This window comes from Neodiprion lecontei, chromosome 4 (genome assembly GCF_021901455.1).
Source record: "Neodiprion lecontei isolate iyNeoLeco1 chromosome 4, iyNeoLeco1.1, whole genome shotgun sequence".
Lineage (NCBI taxonomy): Eukaryota > Metazoa > Arthropoda > Insecta > Hymenoptera > Diprionidae > Neodiprion > Neodiprion lecontei.
In genome coordinates, this window is record NC_060263.1 from 10,215,540 (window position 1) to 10,235,212 (window position 19,673).

Below are 19,673 nucleotides of genomic sequence, written 5' to 3' on the forward strand. Positions count from 1 at the left end.
ATGAATCTGAGACGGCTAATTTTTTACACTAGACAGTTATGTTGGCAACACAGAGAAACCTACAGCGCCCCAGTTGGCCGCTAACTGAATCTCAATAAACAAAAAATAAGTGCAATTGATTCAACCAGTTACGCCAAACAAGCTCCGATTACATCAACAAAGTATGGCATTCAATCGATGTAACTTTTTTTCTGGCTAGATTTACGAACTTATTTTATTTGAAGTACCTAATTGTTTCCGTCAGCGAAAATGCGACTTGGAGGGACAATACATAAACTTCAAATGAAATGATATTTAGTTGACTTAACTCCGGAAACACATGAATAGGCTCACTCGATCGTGACAAGAAAAGCTTATGTTGGATCAAGGAATGCGCTTGAACAAATCATTTTGACAAACCAACTAAATTGAAATTATTTAATTGAAGTTATCGTATTTGGAACAAATAAGGGATACTAGATTGAAATGAATGGACTCGAACAAAATCTATTTCGTTGATTCAAGAATTCATTTTCCTCCGTGTGGATTAGTACAACCATTTTAGAATAGGTGGCGCGTGAGTCGTTTCAACAAATGAGCCCATTTCATATAGTTTAGTGGCAGTTCGTGTGTTTTTAAAACACTTTTCTTTCTTTGAGTGGCATTGCAACGCATGCCAGGAACAAAGTCGCGGGCAACAGCTACATATATCTAGACTTCTTTATATACGTATCTAGGCTAAAATTCAGCGTTAATAAATACATTATTGATTACACTATCATCAATCTCATACCAGAGTGGTTATATCATGAAAATATTACTTGTTTTTCAAAACTAATGTCACAATTTTGTAAATAAGGATATTTTTTTCACCACTTACTGAATCTATTTGAATTCCGCATCAACGTTCGGTTCTTCGCAACACGACTTTTCAGATTACGTGAAAAACAACCATGCTAGTGAAAAAAGCTCTCCGGCTTTTGTACTGTGTCTTACGCGTCTTATTCGTTCGAGTCTTTTCTACGAGAACTACAAATTCATACAGTGCTACGACTCTCTAAGTTTATGCCCCTAAGTGTCCTGTCACGTAATAATTACTGAGTGAAAAATAACCTTATTGGTGAATTATATTTTTTTCCCACTATTTGTGCATCGTAGATATAAATCGGTGCGAGTGCTGTTTGATGGCTGATCATCCTTTCTTGAATTTACAAACTTTCAAGAATTTTGTTAGGTATCAGACTACCGCGTTATCTTCGCTAAACCGGTATACCTTCTTTTTTTATCTCCAATGTAAGTTTCGCTTGGGTCGAGCGAATTTCTATGTCATTTTTATACGTACGGAAATTCCATACATCATGGAAAAAATATAGCCTGATGGACATTCTCCCTCGTGTTCCTTCCCATGTTATTTTCATGCTCATACAACCTATGGGCAAAAATGTTACATATCTGTGAGCTGAAGGAGGAGAAGAAAGTTCTTAACTTAACCGACCACTTGAAATACTACAAATTATCGTACATCGGTTCTCCGTTCGCTAATTGTATTTAAATGAAGCTTAAACGATGAATCTTCAAACCCACATTCTAAATAAAGTCCTCAACCGCCGCATTTAATCGTGAAAAGGGAAAAATATGTAACAATAATCTCGTCGTTCAGGCCTTAGAATTCATTTGGCTGTAAAAAAACCCATTTTACTTGAATGAAGAAAAATTCATGGTTACAGGCACCCTTTCCGCTTAATAGATAAGTTGGTATACAATGTATATTTTTTCTATCGCAGGTTCGAAATTGTTTTGGAAGGCGGCCGGATCAAAATTGAAATTGACGCCTACTAAAGGTTAGTTTCTAAATCTTTATATAATGATATTTTTGATTTCAATAAATGCAGAAATAAATGTACGTAAGCACAAAAGTACGATACATTGATTAAAAAAATACTATTTATAGAAAATTTTCATCAGGTATAGTTGATATAAAATAATTGAACTCGATAAGTATACCTATCAAAGATCAGGTAAGTCCAGGATGAAAAAATTTTTGATCTCATAGAATATTTTTCGCGACTGATCTTTGCAATGCAACATATCTCATATTTTACTTTCCTTACCGCAACGGCTGTTTTGAGCGAAAAAAAAAATAGAAATGGATGGCATTAAAAATTCACTTTGAACAATTATTACATGTATAAAAATCCAAAAATAAGTCACCAAACTAACGGAGACTGCCCCCACATAATGTTCGTCGCTATACCTGTAGATCGAAAAAAAACGCGTGATACATGTTACCATTAAAGGGATGATCGGAAATGTATCCGGCGATTTACAAACACAATATATTTTCCTACGATTCCTGATGTCTATTTTACTCACGGTCTTCTAGGCGGGCAACTGGTATACCTATAGCCATACGAACTCGTCCATGCGTCATAAATTCAATGTCCGCGTCCTCCGATATCGAATGATATTTTTCATAAAAAATCGAAGTGCCATTACTGAGGCGCCACCCTTGCGGTGGCCCGAGTTGCGCAATATGTTACTTCGGATGAAAAATAACGCAATTTATTTTACAAATAATATTTTGTCACACTCTTGAATAATTCCAGCGCATTATGCGTTATACACGCATCCTTATACCTGTACAGCTGCATAACGTATAGGAAATATTGATTCTTGTGTATGTATGTATCTTTGGAAGCGTGTAATATTCCAAAACTTTTTTCACGAGATGAATTGCCTCCGAAGCAGGTCGCCCACTACTGATATTTACGAAGCGGCCTCTCTCAAATAACCCATTAAGATAGTCTGAAATATAAGTGAAGTACAAAAACGTTTCGAACTTTAGTAGAAAAGGTCGATTGTGGATGGTGATAATTTTGGAAGATCTTAATCGCGACTATTTCGTTGTAACAGGAATTACGTGTTTTATTTGGTCAAACCTAAATATAGTCAAGAAAAAGATTGCAGGTTTTTTACAATAAACGATTTATTAATGCAGTTGAGATGAACACGTTTTTTCATCAATTACCAAAAAAGGATCGACGATAGCGCAAAATGGTGACGTGTACACGGTTTTTCGTAATTTCAACAATATTCAAACAGTTTTTTCAACAATACCTGTTTTACTGAATTTTTCTAGTTACTGTAACAAATGAAATTTTTCTCGGTGTGAATTTTATTGAAAACCATAAATCGTGACCAGCAAGCTTGCTTGGTATTTCTTATGATTTGGTTGCCAGGAATTATTCACCGCACACTGAACAACTGGAAGTTGGAATAGCCAAAAATGAAAGATTTTCACTTTGATATTAACCGAGGACATCCTGTAAATTTTGGATCCCCATCTACGGCCGTTCGGGAGACGATCGAGTCCCCACGAACTTTGATTTCTGGTTTCCGGAGGTGATGAAACATAAAGATATGACAAAATGATCTAGAATCATTTTTTTGCTGAAAACAATACGTTTCTTTCCACTACGTAAGTGACGAGTAGTAAAAAATGAATTGTCGTTTGAAAAAATAGACGTCGCTTAGATGTCGTGAAAAGGGTAGTCGAGCTAGTACTGCTAATTTGTGTCTATTTCGAAATCATTGAACTCTCGGCTGAAACGTCTCTTCATTAGTTTTCGAAATATGCTAACACGCAGTTTTAAACGGAACACCCGATTTTTAACATCTACACATTTCTTAGCATTCTGTAGTCTCGCGTCACTTATTGTTAGTATAGTTTATACGAAGAAATTGATTTTTGCGTCATTTCGCAATTTTTCATCAAGTACTATTTTTTCACTTCTCTTTGAGATTTTTCTCTCGACTCTGCCTTCCGTATATTCAGCAAGGAATAACACATTCATGCCGGGTGATAACGAGTCTTGCTGGATAATATGCGTTGCCCTCGACCGTAAAAATTACACTTTTGCCCGTTAGGCTCGCGAAATAAATTAATTATGTTACCTCTTTTTGCTGACGCGAGCCACGTAATTAATGGATCGCTACCATTTTGCAATTAACCAGCGCAGCTCGTTGTGATTTGAATATAGAGCAGGGAAAAATATAATTCATGTATACACATGCTGTGTAGATGCGTGTTTATTTTCCACTAATGCAAAACCAATAATTTCCCATCGAACCGATCAAACCCATTCTTCGTATTGTTCAGTCTACGTTCGTAATGATTTCAATAGGTCTGCTATAATATATTCGGCTAGCTATTCTGTTTTTGCCACAATCTCTTCTCTTTTATAGTTTTCATTAAATACAGTTGCTGGAATCAATAACATGCACCCTCCGGCCTCCAATGACTCTACCTCTCGAAGCACAATGAACAAATCATTTACAAACGTTTTTACACTAACGAAAATTTGTTCTCAATTAGGGGATAAATAATGCAATTGTTATTTGATTTAATTCGACTCACGGCTGTTGAATGTCTTCGACGAAGTCAGTTGTAACTTCTTTTTTTTCATTTGCAACAGTTTTCCAACCGCACTCATGATTTTATTCGCTGCTAGGTTTCTTGATTTACCTTTTTGGATAAAAAAAATGTCTCAATTTTTGTGTCAAAATATCTACGCAGATGAATGTTTTTTCGCTTCCGTACCTAATACTTGCAACTTCTCAGTCATCAAAGAAATTGAGACGTCTAGATATATTATACAGACACTGAAAGAAATTTTTAGTTCCGGTTACCGCTCAGTCCTTGACTATGTTCATTTCTAACCACAATCGAAAAATATAGTTCTAGGTAGAAAATAAAAATGAGTTTTCTAACTGTTACTAGAAAATCTAGTATCCGTTACTATTCTTTCTCATTACGATCACTGTTGCTATATTTTCTTGCAATTGTTGCGAAAATTCAATGCTTGTGCAAGAATAAATTGACGTAAACCTCAGAAACTGATTTTGCGTTGCAATTACCAAAAAAAGATCGACGACAGCGCAAAATGGTTACGCGTACCTCGTTTTTTGTAATTCCAACAATATTCAAACAGTTTTTTCAACGATACCTGTTTTACTAAATTTTTCTAGTCACTGTAACGAATGAAATTTTTCTCAGTGCATTGTATGTCTATACTTGATGCCTTGATTATGCGGGCAAAGAGACTTCAAAGTCAATAAAAGGTTACCTACAGATTCGTCAGTGAATCCTGAAGAGACGAGAAAAATTGTGCGAAGCAAAGGCGAAACGAGGCGAGCCGTGAGAACTTAATTTTCCATGGATTTTAATGTTGCCGAATTTGGTAAATATAATTCCGGAAATTTTTTTCCGCGCGTAAATGTATACAGGTATATGCCGGCACAGCTTATCACTCCTTCATCCTTGATTCATTTTGTCGAATTTATATGACGTTGATAAAATGGTTGAGCTCGGTCGAATTGGTCAGCTGCGGCAGCTTAACGAACCGATTAATTTGCCGCTTGCAATCCTCGGTGTATAAATTCACAAACTGAATATATAATACTTACGTAATTGCCGTTTCGTTATTTTACGTTATAGTCTTTTCCGGCCCGCATTCTCAATCAGAATAACCAATCATTGCAAAGGATTAATTTTACGGAGCGCCTGATACCCGAATTCATTAGGATCGCGAGAACGTTATTAAAACCCTGTGATTAAAATATTACAAAATTCCTCATCTCTGTATTACAGACGAGAAAATATTTACTTGCACATTCGACAAAACTCTCTTACTGCTATAGAAAAGTATAAAAAATAAGGATAATTAGCGGTGGTAATTATCAAAGAATTGGAAAAGTTTGCCCTCAAATTAATCAGTCCTGGCACATATCGTGAGTTTTGAATAAATTTCGACAGATCAATCTTTTTAGAATACCACAATCTTCCTGTTTTCTCTTTTTCATCTTAGTAATGAGGGTGCATTTACACATATAGTTCCATCACGAAATTCTGAGAGTATGTATGTACACGTACAGCTGGTTTATTCGATTTAGTTGCACCCTTTGTCACAAGAAGTGACGTCATACCGAGAATAAAATTTTATGAAAAATCAATATTTTCGAGGTTTCACGAACGAGAAAAACAACATTCAAATGATTTTGTTATGGGTAAATGGCTTTGATCAAAACGAGTGGCTGTCGATGACCGAGTCACATCCATACCCAGCCGTGATGTATCATGGCCCTTTTTGGAATTGTAACACGTCACACGACGCACACTCACGAATGAAAACAGGAGATGAAATGAACTGATATCTTGGGAGTTTGTTGATCGGTTATATAATTGATATACTGTAAAATACACGAAGAGTACAATGAGATGATGTGGAAGCGTATTGTTCGTCCTAGGGAAAAAGCCGAGTTTGGTTGTCGAAAGAGAGGGAAATTTAGATGTTGGCCGAGTGACAAATGACTTCAGAGATAGTAGATGGGAAGAAGAACGTATGACTATAGTTGAAGATTAGAGAGCAATCTGCTAACTCGTGCTAGACGTAAAATTTCCACCGAAAAGCTAGGAAGTTTTTCCGAAAAATCGTCAATTTTCATTACGGGGAAAGGGTGACCGAAAAGTTGAAGATTATAGATAACATTTAGTTTTGAATTCATTACCTCGATCGATGTTATATTAGTGCAACAAATCTTATAATTTCTATAGACCGGGAACGAAAGGCAAATTATTTATATATATATATATAAAAATCAGATGTTATGGCCTGGATTTCGGTTGGTTATTATTTATTTACGGAAAAACAAAATTCGCCAATATACATTAACGCTCTCACAAAGACAAAATTCCTAAACACGATTTACTTGAGATGAATGCGGAGTTTTCTTAGATATTATATGAATTGGCGATATTCACGCACGATTACAAAACTGAATTATTGTTTCTATCCAAATGGATAAAATGTCTAGAATTTTCGTACTTTCATCATGTATATATATGTATATATATATTTTTTTTTTTTAAATTAATACAGATGTATATTAATTCCTAAGGCCGCAATAGATTTTTAATTTTAATAGGCTGTGGTCGAATTTCTTTGTACATTCGTCACGTAGATTCAGCAATATGTATAGTAAGTTTACAAATATAATACATTTCATCACATATAATATTTTAGTTCAATTCAAAATTCGCTTTTGTGTTTCTGCAACCAAGTTGAACAAAATCAGAAAATTTTATTGCAAATTCAATGAGAATGCTTATAGTGACTCACTTTAAATCACACCATTTTTTTTTCAGCCACACTTTTGTGTAGTAAATGTAACAAATTTACGAACATTTTTAACAGTGTGTCATCATTCCAAATTTTGACCGATACATGTTTTGAACAGCTTTGATTAAATCAACCTTGTTTAAGCTGAGCCTCTATTACATATTTGGTTTTGACCTGACATTATCGTTTTCTTTTTTTACATTTTCATACTCCGACTCATACTAAAACTTCATTTTGGTCCGGTAGACAATTTTACAATGAGGATTCACTTCGGCTTTTCTGACGTAGATCAATTTTTAAGAATGTTTTTCTCACGATTGAGTGAATTTTTCTCGACCTTGCCTTCCGCTATTTAGTTCAGTTCACCAAGTGGTACAAAGGCTATTTTTCAAAGGATTCTGTGTACATTTGCAAAAATGCGAACGTTTTTTCGCTGTTCCAAAAAGTTCAGTTTGTTCGAAAACGGCACCTGGGTTTTGCGATCCTTCAACAGTATTTTATCTCGCAAAGAACAATGATACCACTTATTTGAATAATAAATAAATTAATTAATTTATCGAGCATCTGCGTTTCAAATAAAATATCACACATAGATTTGAGATCTATTTTTCTCAAAACCACGACAAATAAAGCTCATCGTTATACGTGTAAGAGGATGTTAATTAACTTAGGTACACCGAAGCAAGATATATTGGAGGCTTTGTTTGAATGAACGGTGAATTAAATTGTCCTCCAAAACTTAATCTCGCTGATGTATCCAGAATGTACGGTGGTTAGAATTTTAGGGAGTAATTGAATGCTTCAACGATCTGTTATTCAAATTTAATCGAGGCAGTAGAACCTGACTTTGACTCTCCTGTCCGGACAGTTATCAAATCTGTAAAGAACAATTAAGGAAGTTTGGTCCTACCAGATTGTAAACTGGAATAAATTTCAATTTATTCGTTCATTCTCTCCGCTTCGTAATATTTCACCTCACTTCATCACGTCAACCTGTGCATTAGGGTCATGTAGTACATGTACTACATTAGGGTCATGTACTACTCCTACCCTTGCCGATCGAGCAAACTCGCATCCCTCTTTTGTTGCGAAATTCAGGAAAGTTAATCCTATCTCGAAAGTAGTAAAAAAAAATGTGTGGTTTTTTGACACGTGTTACTATTCCCACATTTCCCGCATTTCAGGGGCTAAAATGTGCATAGCTGAGATATTTTGCGCAATTCCGGTAAGAATTAAGAGTAAAATGAGCCATCGTGAGACTGTTTTCATCAATATCGATGTCGCTAGAACTGGAAATTACAATAATTTCGTAAATAAGTTAAGCCGTGCGATCCTTGGTTGGTTCCTGGCCAACTAGGTATGTTATTGGATACGAATATTGCAATAGATAAATATTAGAACAACATACTCCGTATTGTATGCGGAGTACTTCGATGGCTGCAAATACCGGAACCGATTCGAAGAGTATCGCAAAATGAAGCATGCTTGCAGATATTATTTCACGGCCCGAGACTGACGGGACACTGGATTTGTGTTTGGTATGATACCGTGGTATTGCACCTCTATGACAACACCAATAAAAATATTGCACGAAGATCATGAAACACTTTTTGAAAAAAATTGTTTCCTCACCTTAACATAGATGTTGCATTTGAAATAGTTCAGCAGCAACTTAGAACATCGGTAATTTTGTACATGATGTAGCAAAAATGAGCTAGCCCTTGATTGGTATGTTTCATTCGAATAGTTTGTTACACTTTTCATTGATACAAGTAAATCCGCTTTTCAATCGAAGCATTTCAAAGCGTCGTTACATCTACAAGTCTTATAAATAAAATCTAATCACCAAATAACCGCGACTGTTGCTCAAAATAACCGGCTATATTTTATCATTCAACGAATAAAATAAAGTTTATTTCAGGCTCAACCGTAATGTTAATTTTTTTTTTTTTTTGACCTCAAAAGCGGATCGAGAATAGCATATTATTGCCTTTAAACGCCTTTGCGGGAATATGAGGCCATATTTCCCGAATTTGCGAGCCTTTGTCTGACGAGGGCATAACCGAAATCACAACCTATCATCGCTTACGAAAAGGCGGAAGGTGACTTGCGCCGCCCAAAGGTTCGAATAAGTTCTATGGACGTGGGACAAATGCATAACCAGAACCACAACGCACCGTTGCAAAAATAAAAGTAAAAAACATGCACTTTGAAGACTAAACTCCAACCTTTCCGCGGTCAAATTCGTGAGTAGACAATATAGAAACTAATGGAAAGTTTTGGAAAAACGTACTTATTGGAGCGTTATCCCATATATTTTTCTCGAAAGAAAATTATTGCAAACCAAAACTGTACACAACATAAAAGATGAGACTTTTTGTAGGCTACAATCTTTGTGAAAGACATTTTCTTCCAAGATCGATATTTAGCAAAATAAAATAGAAAAACTCTTCAAAGATCATTTTTTACGAGTTTTGACCTTGAAAATCAAATTTGTGGGTATTTTCATTATCGTATTCGTGATGAGTTAGTTGAAATACACGGATGTACGAAATTTCAAATTAATCGGCGTTATGGGCTTTTCGGAACTTTATCCTTTACAATTAGTTTATACTGTCGGAGTTTTTAGTAAATACACGCGGAACACACATTGGATAAGTGCAAAGAAAGTGCTTTTAACTGAAATTCAGAAAACGGTATTACTTTTGGTCTACGTGCCAACGATGAACTGACTGTTTGTAATTTTTTTCTTCAACCCCACGCATTGTTTCGCTATTTGACTAATCCTCCAGCATTACTAGTTATACACCATCATGCACAACTATCTCAATTTCAAACAGATATGACTGAGCATGTAATTCTTCAAAAAGATATGATGGCGATAGATACACGGTTTCCCAACATTTTATCTTGACAATGATCAAGAAAATTCGAAAATGCGATTCTCATATGCTTGACGAAAATTCAAGAAAGGAGTTAGATCCTGATAGGAATCAATTTATTTAAAAGTGAAATCGAAATTTTTCGAAGTATTCCGAAGCTGGATTCATCACATTACGTCGATGAATAAATAGTTCGTACGCAGATATTTTTATTTTTTTTATCAAGTTTGTTAGGATCAGAGAAATTTAATTGTTCTTTAAATTTTCACCCAATTTATTTAATCCCTTGTTTCACCTTTTCAAATTCCGATTCTGAGTATAACCATCATAACGAGCTGAAAGTTTGTATTTCAACAACATCTTAGGAACACAATGTCTTCGTTTTCGCATGATAGCGAAACGGTTAATTAATGCTTTATTCAATCTCATTTTCTCTTCTCTTCGAAGCTTTCGATCGAGAGGAGTTGATAATTGAAAGTGTCAGACACAATGAAGCTGTACCTGCCATGTCGTCTCGCCCCGCGGATCTTGACGTGGCGATCGAATCGCGAACATAGACACAGCTTAGAATACCTACATCTCCGTAGCGTAATTACGTTTGTATAGCACGCGCGACGTGCGGACCTCACGCGCCTACGTGGACAGCTTACGCAAACACGTTTATAGTCGGCCCACTGTTGTACCGACGGAGGGACGCGCGGCTCAACGGATATTGGCTTTCAGATTCGCTCGGTTTCGCTCAATTGGTGTTTAATATTTTATCCTCGAATCCTCCAATAAGTGGCACGTATTCTCGCATGTTACACCGATCAACAAGACTGTGGAAAACCGTCAGCAAAGAACAATTATATCATACGAGTGCACGTGTTTATATTACCTATGATTTAAAGAGTTCTTGATATAAAAAAATAAATTCTTTTGAGCATAGCTGGTGTGAATTGGAGTTCGTGACCGTGTAGATATTACACCGACTTGATTTCGTTGGCCGACGATCAGGGATAGAATGATGCACTTTTAGCCATCGTTTTTATTTTTAAACGACGTTTCGGCAGGCCCCGCCTACCATCATCGGGTTTCTTTGATATAAAAAATCATAAATTGGTACATGAATTACATTTGATCACTAAGTTTCACGCTGAAAACCTTGCAAAGCTAATCAATTGTTAATCAATATTCTATCTAAATACTTTTTAGTATTTTCAAATTTAATTCTGCACATAAATGCCAACGTTTAATGTTTGATCTTATTAAAACTACTATAAAAGATTAAATTATTTAACACTTACATAACTCGACATTCGTTAACACTTGGGATGTTTGCTGCATGGAATTCAAGAAGGAAGTGGAAACCAATCATACTATACTAACCAAACAGTTCTCTTAATATTCATTTTAATAACAATCTTTGAAAGTCACACAACTGTTTACATATTTGTTAGTGTACTGGCTTAATTATTTACGTAACAGTCTATGCTCATTTATATTGAAAATTTAAATGGTGTCCGAATAGAGGTAACTCAGCTTTTTCAATGTCAGTTCTTTTGTTGACAGTACTGTTTTCAGAAATGTGTTTCATTTCCTTGATAAGCCTCACACGGTAGTTGGTTTCTTTGTCAATTATTTGTACATTTTCAAAGTTAAAACTGTGCCCTTCAACCAATGAGTGCTGAGCCAGAGCCGATCTATCTGCATTACGCGTTTTTATATCATACTTATGATTAGCAATTCGTTTTTGAGACGCTGCGATGATTGGCCTATGTAACATTTATCACAGTCTGTAATTCGATCTTACATGCAATATTGGTTTGTTCAATCTGGCGGTTCTTGACTTTAAAGGTGTAAATAAATTATTCAAAGTATTGGTAATTTTGTATGAAACATTGATGTTTTCTTTCAATAGTGTTTTTTCAATTTTTTGTGATAGGCCATCAAGGAACGGAATTGATCCCAGACATTTTTGTTTACTGGCATCGATGTTGTCCACCTTGTTATCTGTGCAACTATTATAATGTTTATGGATTCTTTATTCTTGTAAACGCCTGATCAATTTTGATGGATACCCATTTTTTCTCAGAGTTTCGCGTACTATTTTTAAATTTTTCTTTCTAAATTGAGCATCAGCTAGTATTATGCTTCTGTTTTATCAATAACTAACTATAAATAAATAATCAAACACTTGAAAATTGTCATAAAATTCACCAGAAACTACGTTCAAGCCAATCAATAAAATGCTTTTATTATTTTATTTTAAATCAATGTAAAAGTGGGTGATTTCTGAGGAGTATGAAGTTTGCAACATCAGCTGAAGCGAGCTCCCTCTCTCTCTCGTAGATTTCTAGGGTTTCGAAACTGTGTTCACTCGCCGGAGGTTCGTATACGACTGACAATGAGACTCCTCGCTCGGAAGTGCCGAGCCAGCTCGGGTTTTTCCGTGCTTGTTCGGCCCTGTTCGGTTTTGCTCTGCGGGTTTGGGTTTTATTTTAACGTGCACGCGGTGATGCAACACTCATCGGAAATCGCCCGTTTTTTGCACCTGTAACATATAATTTACTATTTCAATGGCAAGTTTAACACGATGTACTATTGTACGTGACATTGTAATATCACTGCAATACGATGTTTTCATCTCATGCAGAAAATTGAAATACCTATTACTGCAACATTTTTGTATCGCTCTGAATTCACGCATACAATTGCAATGTTGTGGCGATATTCATGTGTTCGAAAACTCGTCAAATAATCTGTCGGCTTGCAGTGAACATTTCGAATTTTTTGTTGATTGAGATATTGAAGCCTGATGGCTTGAAAAAACGATTTTCATTCCACTGAAATTGAAAACTGTACATTGCAAGCAGTCAGGTGCTATCGGTCTAACATTTGATGGTAAATTTGCGAATCAGAATATCCAAGCTCAGCAATTCTAGAGAATCGGTACAAACTGCCCCATTGTAAATATATATAAATATCATATAAAAGTGCGCCATATTAGATCAACCTGAGAAATTTAATGACGTTGATATCGAATTCGAAATCGACGTTCTAAAAATATCGGAGTAGCAATTATCCTGAGAATTTTAAAAGTTCTATTGCGAGCATCCGGGCCACAGTCAAATGCCGTTTGGTTTTGTTTAATGCATCTCAGGCAAAGGAGACGCTGTATCGTCGTCGAAAATCAGTGTCCAAAAAAGAGCCTGGCGAACGACGGCCAATTTCCTGAGCACTTTATTGTGATCAAGGGATAAGAATTAAATTAAGGAATATTTGTAGGTACCCCAAAAATGGTCTCCACATACCTTTTGCTTCGCGTTCGCTGGGCTAAATTTAAGGTTAATTCTAAGGGCTTGCTTAAATTATTCGCTCGATTTATGTGCCGGCTCTTTTTCTCGCCCAAAATACCCTTTCAAACCCCAGTAACGCTTTGTGCGGAAAACAACGATCCGTTCGTGCTTCGGAACCTTCTTCTGATCCGATCAGTCACGGAAATCCTCCTCGTCCCTTCCGGAAAAATATACCGAATTCATCGTCCGTTAAAAATTAACGGTCTTAATCTTGATTATTAACTACCGCGGTTTAATTACCATCTCCACTTCGGGTTCAATTAAGTTAATAAAGCATAAGCAAGCACAAGAAAAGCACCCAGCTAGAATGAAAAGCAAATTTTACGAGAAAAGCTTCAACTCGCAAATTCGGTATTTTCATTTTTCAACCAAACTTCTTGGCAGTTGAGACTGCTGTTTTCAAATGTATTGACAACCACTGTAAATATCTATATCAACACGAACATATGAAAAAATTCGCTTTTGCAGAACGAAATTTCATTAGGTTGAAATAAATCTTAATAAAATCAAATAAAATTATCTTATGTGTTAACTTTGGGCAACGTGCCTCACCTTTCCAAGGTTAATAAACCATCACCGGCATCAGTCCCAATGAGTTGCCAATTATACGAGTACAAAACAACGATAATCGCAATCCGACAAAGCAATTGCGGCGATTCGCATTTTCCGTTGCTTTGTTACGTAGCTTCAACTACTTCATTAACCGACCATTTGCACCGTTGTTGCCTGTACATTTAAACGCGAATCGTCTGTAATTTAATGATCCGTATTGATTGCTTACTGAGTAATTGGAACAGTAAACAAATAAATGTATTTCTTATAGTCAGTTCGACGTCCTCGGCATGAACCCCATATTTATTCATATACCGCCTATAATCGGAAGTTCAATCTTGTAAAATGTGAAAAACAATACTTTTTCCTACCTCTGTACGCTTCTCTTCTACATTGAATAGACCGTGCGATATTGTCCTGAACGTGCAATTACGATGACCAACAATTTTTATCATCGTCCCTTTCATTTCACTTGTTTTACGCACTTTCGATCTATGACGTTAACGAATTCTTCTCACTTTGAGATATCACTTTTTATCAATAAATATAAACTTTGTTATAAAAAGGTATAAATTATATATAAAAGATATGATAATAGATTTTACTTCATGCTACACTTATAAACGTTAACTTTGTGCTACTTCTTATAAGGGATCTTATATTCCACACTTTCATTACGTCTTCTTTCTGTCAAATATTCGACAAGACTGACGAACTGAGGCGCCGAACAAGAATCGGTTATTCGTCCGTACCTGTCGCTCTGATGGACACATTTAAGAGCGTAGTGTAAACATAAACAACCTAGGTTCGATATATCGTCGTTGTATACAAAAACTAGTCGTTATTGTATACAAGGACGATATATATATTTAGGTGTATAGACAAAAACTAATCTATATGGTTGCATATAATCTTTATATGTATAAATATATGTACACGTATATAAATACGTTTGGTACGTCTGTCAGTGATCGTGTAACTTTTGATCGACTTGACCGATTGAGGTTACGTTTATACAATATATTTGTATTGTCGAGACGATGGTTCATAGCTATGCAAAGATCCGATAGGTGGCGTCATAGTCAAGTCATTCGCAAATGTTTAACAAAAATGATATTGGTACATGTTGCCCTACGCTACAATGTATTCAAAATATCCTACTTGAATAAAAATGTTTATAATATAAAATAGATATATGGATTGTTAACTCGTTTTACATATTGTTAACACATTATCGCGCACCTGCCGGAAAGGGCAGGACAACGTCATTTAAATGAAGCCAACACTTATAAATGCCAACTTTATGCTTCTTGTAAACGTGAACTTCATGCCGTTACCAAGAGCATTTTATATATCTCGAGAGTTACGTTTCTAGTCAAATGGAATCCATTTTTTCAAATAAGTTCAAAAAAATTTCTGACAAGTGCAGCACGGCGATTTGTACTAACACAAAGAGACTGAGCGAACTTGACTCTCTGTAATGCAAACTCCTCCGTGATTGAACAATTACTCATCATGTCCGAGGATTATGACCAGCGGAATGGTAAGAATATAAATTTTCACACCGCGTGACAGCTCCGCTACGGCTCATCTTTACAACTTCTATACGACAAATCGATATCCGACACACCCTTCTGACGTTATCAACCTCGCCGTGGTTTTCACCCTGCATGAACGATTGACCGGTATTTCTGCGGACCAATTATTTACAGGCCGAGGGGATAGGGGGCTTTAGTGTGAATAAAAAAAAAAAAACACAACTTAAGCCTTGGGAAATCGCTTTTCGAGCCGAATTATTTACGTTTTGTTTGCGTGTATACTTCACGCCACTAATAAATTGAGAGTAAAGCACATTTGCCGTTAACGTGGGTAAGTAAAGTATCCGGATGCAGCTGCGGAATTTGTTTAAGCTTCACGATTTTGAAAAATGACTCCTACTTGATTAGTCGTAGCATAAAAAATAAAAACAAGCCGGAGAAACAGTATTTTTCGCAATACTTTTCATCACCATGAAAAAAGGAAGAGACCGTCAGTTTGTCCGACAAACTTCCGCGATAATCGTGAAAACCGTTATATGAAAAATTTGAAACTGATAATACTTGGAAGACAAAATGAAGAAAGAAAAATTATGAAAAAAAAACTTCAAAAGATTAAAAATTCACAAAAATTCTTAATACTAAATAAGTAAAGTCAGAAAAATATGATTTTTCATTTACGAAAAATCAGAAAGAGGTAAAAGTATAGGTTTGTCGGTTAAACATTGAGAATCGACTCATTTCTGGTAGAAGCGGAAGTCAGATTGAACAGGACATGGCAATTTTTCACGACCATCGTATGGTTGTAAGATCCTGCAAGTTTTAGATTTTTTCATCAAGACGTTTCCGAGGTCATGGCGGAACTTTGGTAGATAAATCTATTTTTCGTAAAATAGTTTTTCTATTTTTCTTAAAATTACTTCTTACCGTATTATTGGATTTCTTTCATAACAATTTATAGAAATAATTTTGCTCCCGGTTCAACCATAATATCAACTATTTTCACCTGGAAATCGAGACGTAAGTGGCATATTATTCCCTCTTAACGCATTTGCGGGAAATGTGAGGACACTTTTCCGGTGTAATATTTCGATGTTTTAGCATGATACTGTTGATTTGAAATTACCCATGACGTTTCATTTTATCTACATAGAGATATAGTTGGTGTAAGATCTGCGAGGACGAGTCACGGTCTGAATTTTTTAACCTGATTTCTTTAACCTAAGAAAGTAATGGCGAAGTGCCGAGCAACCGATTTACGTACGGATTTCGTCCCATCTTGGTACGTGATCCCACCGCCAAGGAATCGTGATACCTGATTATTTAGGCTTTGGCGCAGAGCTGAGTGCTGCGAATACACGGATTTGTATAAATTTGTATAAATTGTATATTGTAATACCCACGCCTCCAGTGGGCTTACTCCCAAGTGCCGTAATTTTCTTTTCAACAAATATCAACTAATCCGACTGTGTGAAATATTTTGAGCCAATATGAAATTTCCATCGCTCTTAGAAACGACAACAAACAACGACGTTAAAGCAAATGTACTTTCTTAGAATTTTCTCAAAGGAATCTGACTGTCAAATGATTACCTACAAAATACCGTACTTTCTATCTGTCTAATCTAATCTAATCCATTTGTCTTGTCTCAACTATGTGTCTTATTCTTTTTTGCTTTTCCTTGCTTATTTGCCTGTGATATATCGTTGTGCTACGTATTTGTGCTTATATTGTGCATCGTTGGACTGTTTATACAATTTATATTTAATTTGGGTAATTCTTCGCTGCATTGGTTATTTGCCTCAAAGCTAAGCTAGGGCATAATAGACACACTCAATAGTCAATGCTCGATACTATTTAATTTTTTATTTATTTTTTATTGATTCATTTGAAGTACCTACTGATTTTTATAAACATGTCAACCGATGATCAGTGTGACAAAAGCTGATGAATTATAACTTTGATCCGAATACTCTTGGTACCTGTTTCTGGGATCCCGAGAAGTCCTCACGCCGAATACTAGCTTGAAAAACTTTCCGCACAAAGTCTGGAGTTTGAAACTAGATTCAGCTTCGAAGTTCCGTGGGTGCGGAGAACTTTGGTGCCTTATTATAAAAAAGCTGCGCATAATGTCCCACGAACAATACACTGAGCACTCTATGAATTAGACTGTGTTCCATATTCAGGACAATTCCGTATTCCTCTTGCTTGTTTTAACCTCTGTTTCTGCCTTTTGCACAAGACACTCACGTTCTAAAATCAGAAAAGCAGCAAAACAACTCACAACTGTAGGAACTTCTTCTAACAGCTCGTCCGCACAATTGCACCATGCACAAAATAGAACATTCATTGTCGAATACTAAAGAATTTTCAATTACATTTTCCTGTCTTCAGAGTATTGCCACATTTTACGTAGAGCTTTCATGTAGAAACTATTATATTATCTCTACTCTAGCGGATGGAAAATTTATTGTTATTATATACTTATTATAAATACGGTTTTCATATAATATACGTGTACACTTACGTTCTTAATCACATTACATTATCGTTGAATTGATAATCCTCAAAAATTATTCCGTGTATCCGATTGTAAATATTTCAGTGCGGTCAAACCTTCTGATATATACTTATGATCAGCGGTATGTATATTTTTCGCAGTGAAAATGGAATAAAAAATTCAGTCTTACCGTGTATAAGTTGTTCGGTGACATATTCCACACCTCTTGCAAGAAATTGATTTTTAAAAAAATTAACAACAACACAAAATGGAACATCAGTTGAACCGTACTACAAAATCTCTATAGTATTTTCTGGTAAAAAACGGCAGTTCCTAGGATTCTTCATCAACACTTCGATACGCGACTGTTTGTAACATCAGTCTACTACATCATTCCGGATACTTGAAAATTCTTCAAACATAGTACTAAACATGGTGATAGTATGGAAATTTTGTCAAAATGTACCCTTGGAAACATCCAAAAAGTCTGCAGATCACACGGCAAAGAACGAATCGGTGTGCACACGAGTAATGTGTGAAATCGTCATCGCGCTCATGGTGTAAGGAGTGAATTGTGCTACAGCGCAGCTTTTCGGAAAAACCAATAGAAAAGTTCCGCCAGTAGACGTCACAACAGGCGGTCAATTCAAAACTGTCGAAAGATTCCAAGGTAGATTAGAATATTACACGTGAAACGGTGACTGAATTCTTCAGTTTACGCTTAGCGGAAATGTGAATACTTTTACCTCCGCAGATCCTACCACGATTCTTACAGCCCTTAACCGAACAGTTGAACATTTAATTGATTTCGTGAAACGATGCGCGTCAACGCGATGCGTGACCCACCACGTTTGTTTGTACGATTATCGAAGCAATAGTTGAGGTTATGTTGTAATTCGTAGGTGCGCATGCGCATGCGCTGTAGGCTTACCATGACTTGCCGTGACGTTAACCGGCGGAATGTGCGACCTTGTACGAAAATTGGTCCTCTATGGAGCACACCTTACATCTTACACCATGATCACGCTAATACTAATGTAATTGATCAATTTCCGAATGTGGTTATCCGGACGCCATCGTTCCCGCATCTCTCACATCATCCTGCGATGGACCGAAAACCTGGACACGTGTGCCATGGTTCGGCGCTGAGTAAACGGCATAATCGAGCACGTTGAGAGCAGGGGATGGCTTGTCATTAGCCAAGCTCGGATGGGCGCAACCGACACCCATCTCATGCTTCTAGCTTTGAAAATGAGCTCTGCTCGAGTATTCCCAGCGTGAAGTTCATCAAGGCAAGGTAAGAGTTGACGGTGGAATTATTTCTCGAATTCTCGTCGCATCGGTAGGTAGGTACGCAATGTGAGGTATAAATGTTTGAGGAAGATTAAGGTTTAATCAGCATGCGTACAGGCGAAAACTTTCGCCACAACGAAACAGACAGGCCGAACCTATGCATAATTAATTCATCGGTCAATAGCCGTTAACGTTGGTTCAGAGAAGCTCGTGTAATATAATGACAAACACTTGGATCACAGATTCACACACATATTCGCCTGCGTAAGTTCAAGGCTGGGACCAAGTCTGTGCGTGTGTATAGTCGCTGTCTCGGCATCGGAAAATCTTAATTATTATTCATGGCGACGCGCCCTTAACGTAATTAGAAAATCACATTTTACGCAGACATGAATTCATCAAAGTCCATTTTTTCC

The 19,673-nt window shown here is 36.3% G+C and overlaps 1 protein-coding gene across 7 annotated transcripts in view; it reads left to right on the top strand.

Moving 5' to 3' along the window:
- LOC107220973 (protein-tyrosine sulfotransferase) overlaps nucleotides 1-19,673 on the top strand; it is a 280,227-nt gene that overhangs the window by 166,906 nt on the left and 93,648 nt on the right. For 5 of the 7 annotated variants that reach the window (XM_046739179.1, XM_046739175.1, XM_046739174.1 and 2 more), the window contains one exon: nucleotides 1,764-1,820. The exons of the other annotated variants lie outside the window; for them this stretch is intronic. The gene's annotated coding sequence lies outside the window, so the exon portion shown is untranslated. The remainder of the gene's footprint in view (nucleotides 1-1,763; nucleotides 1,821-19,673) is intronic. 7 annotated transcript variants of the gene reach the window in all.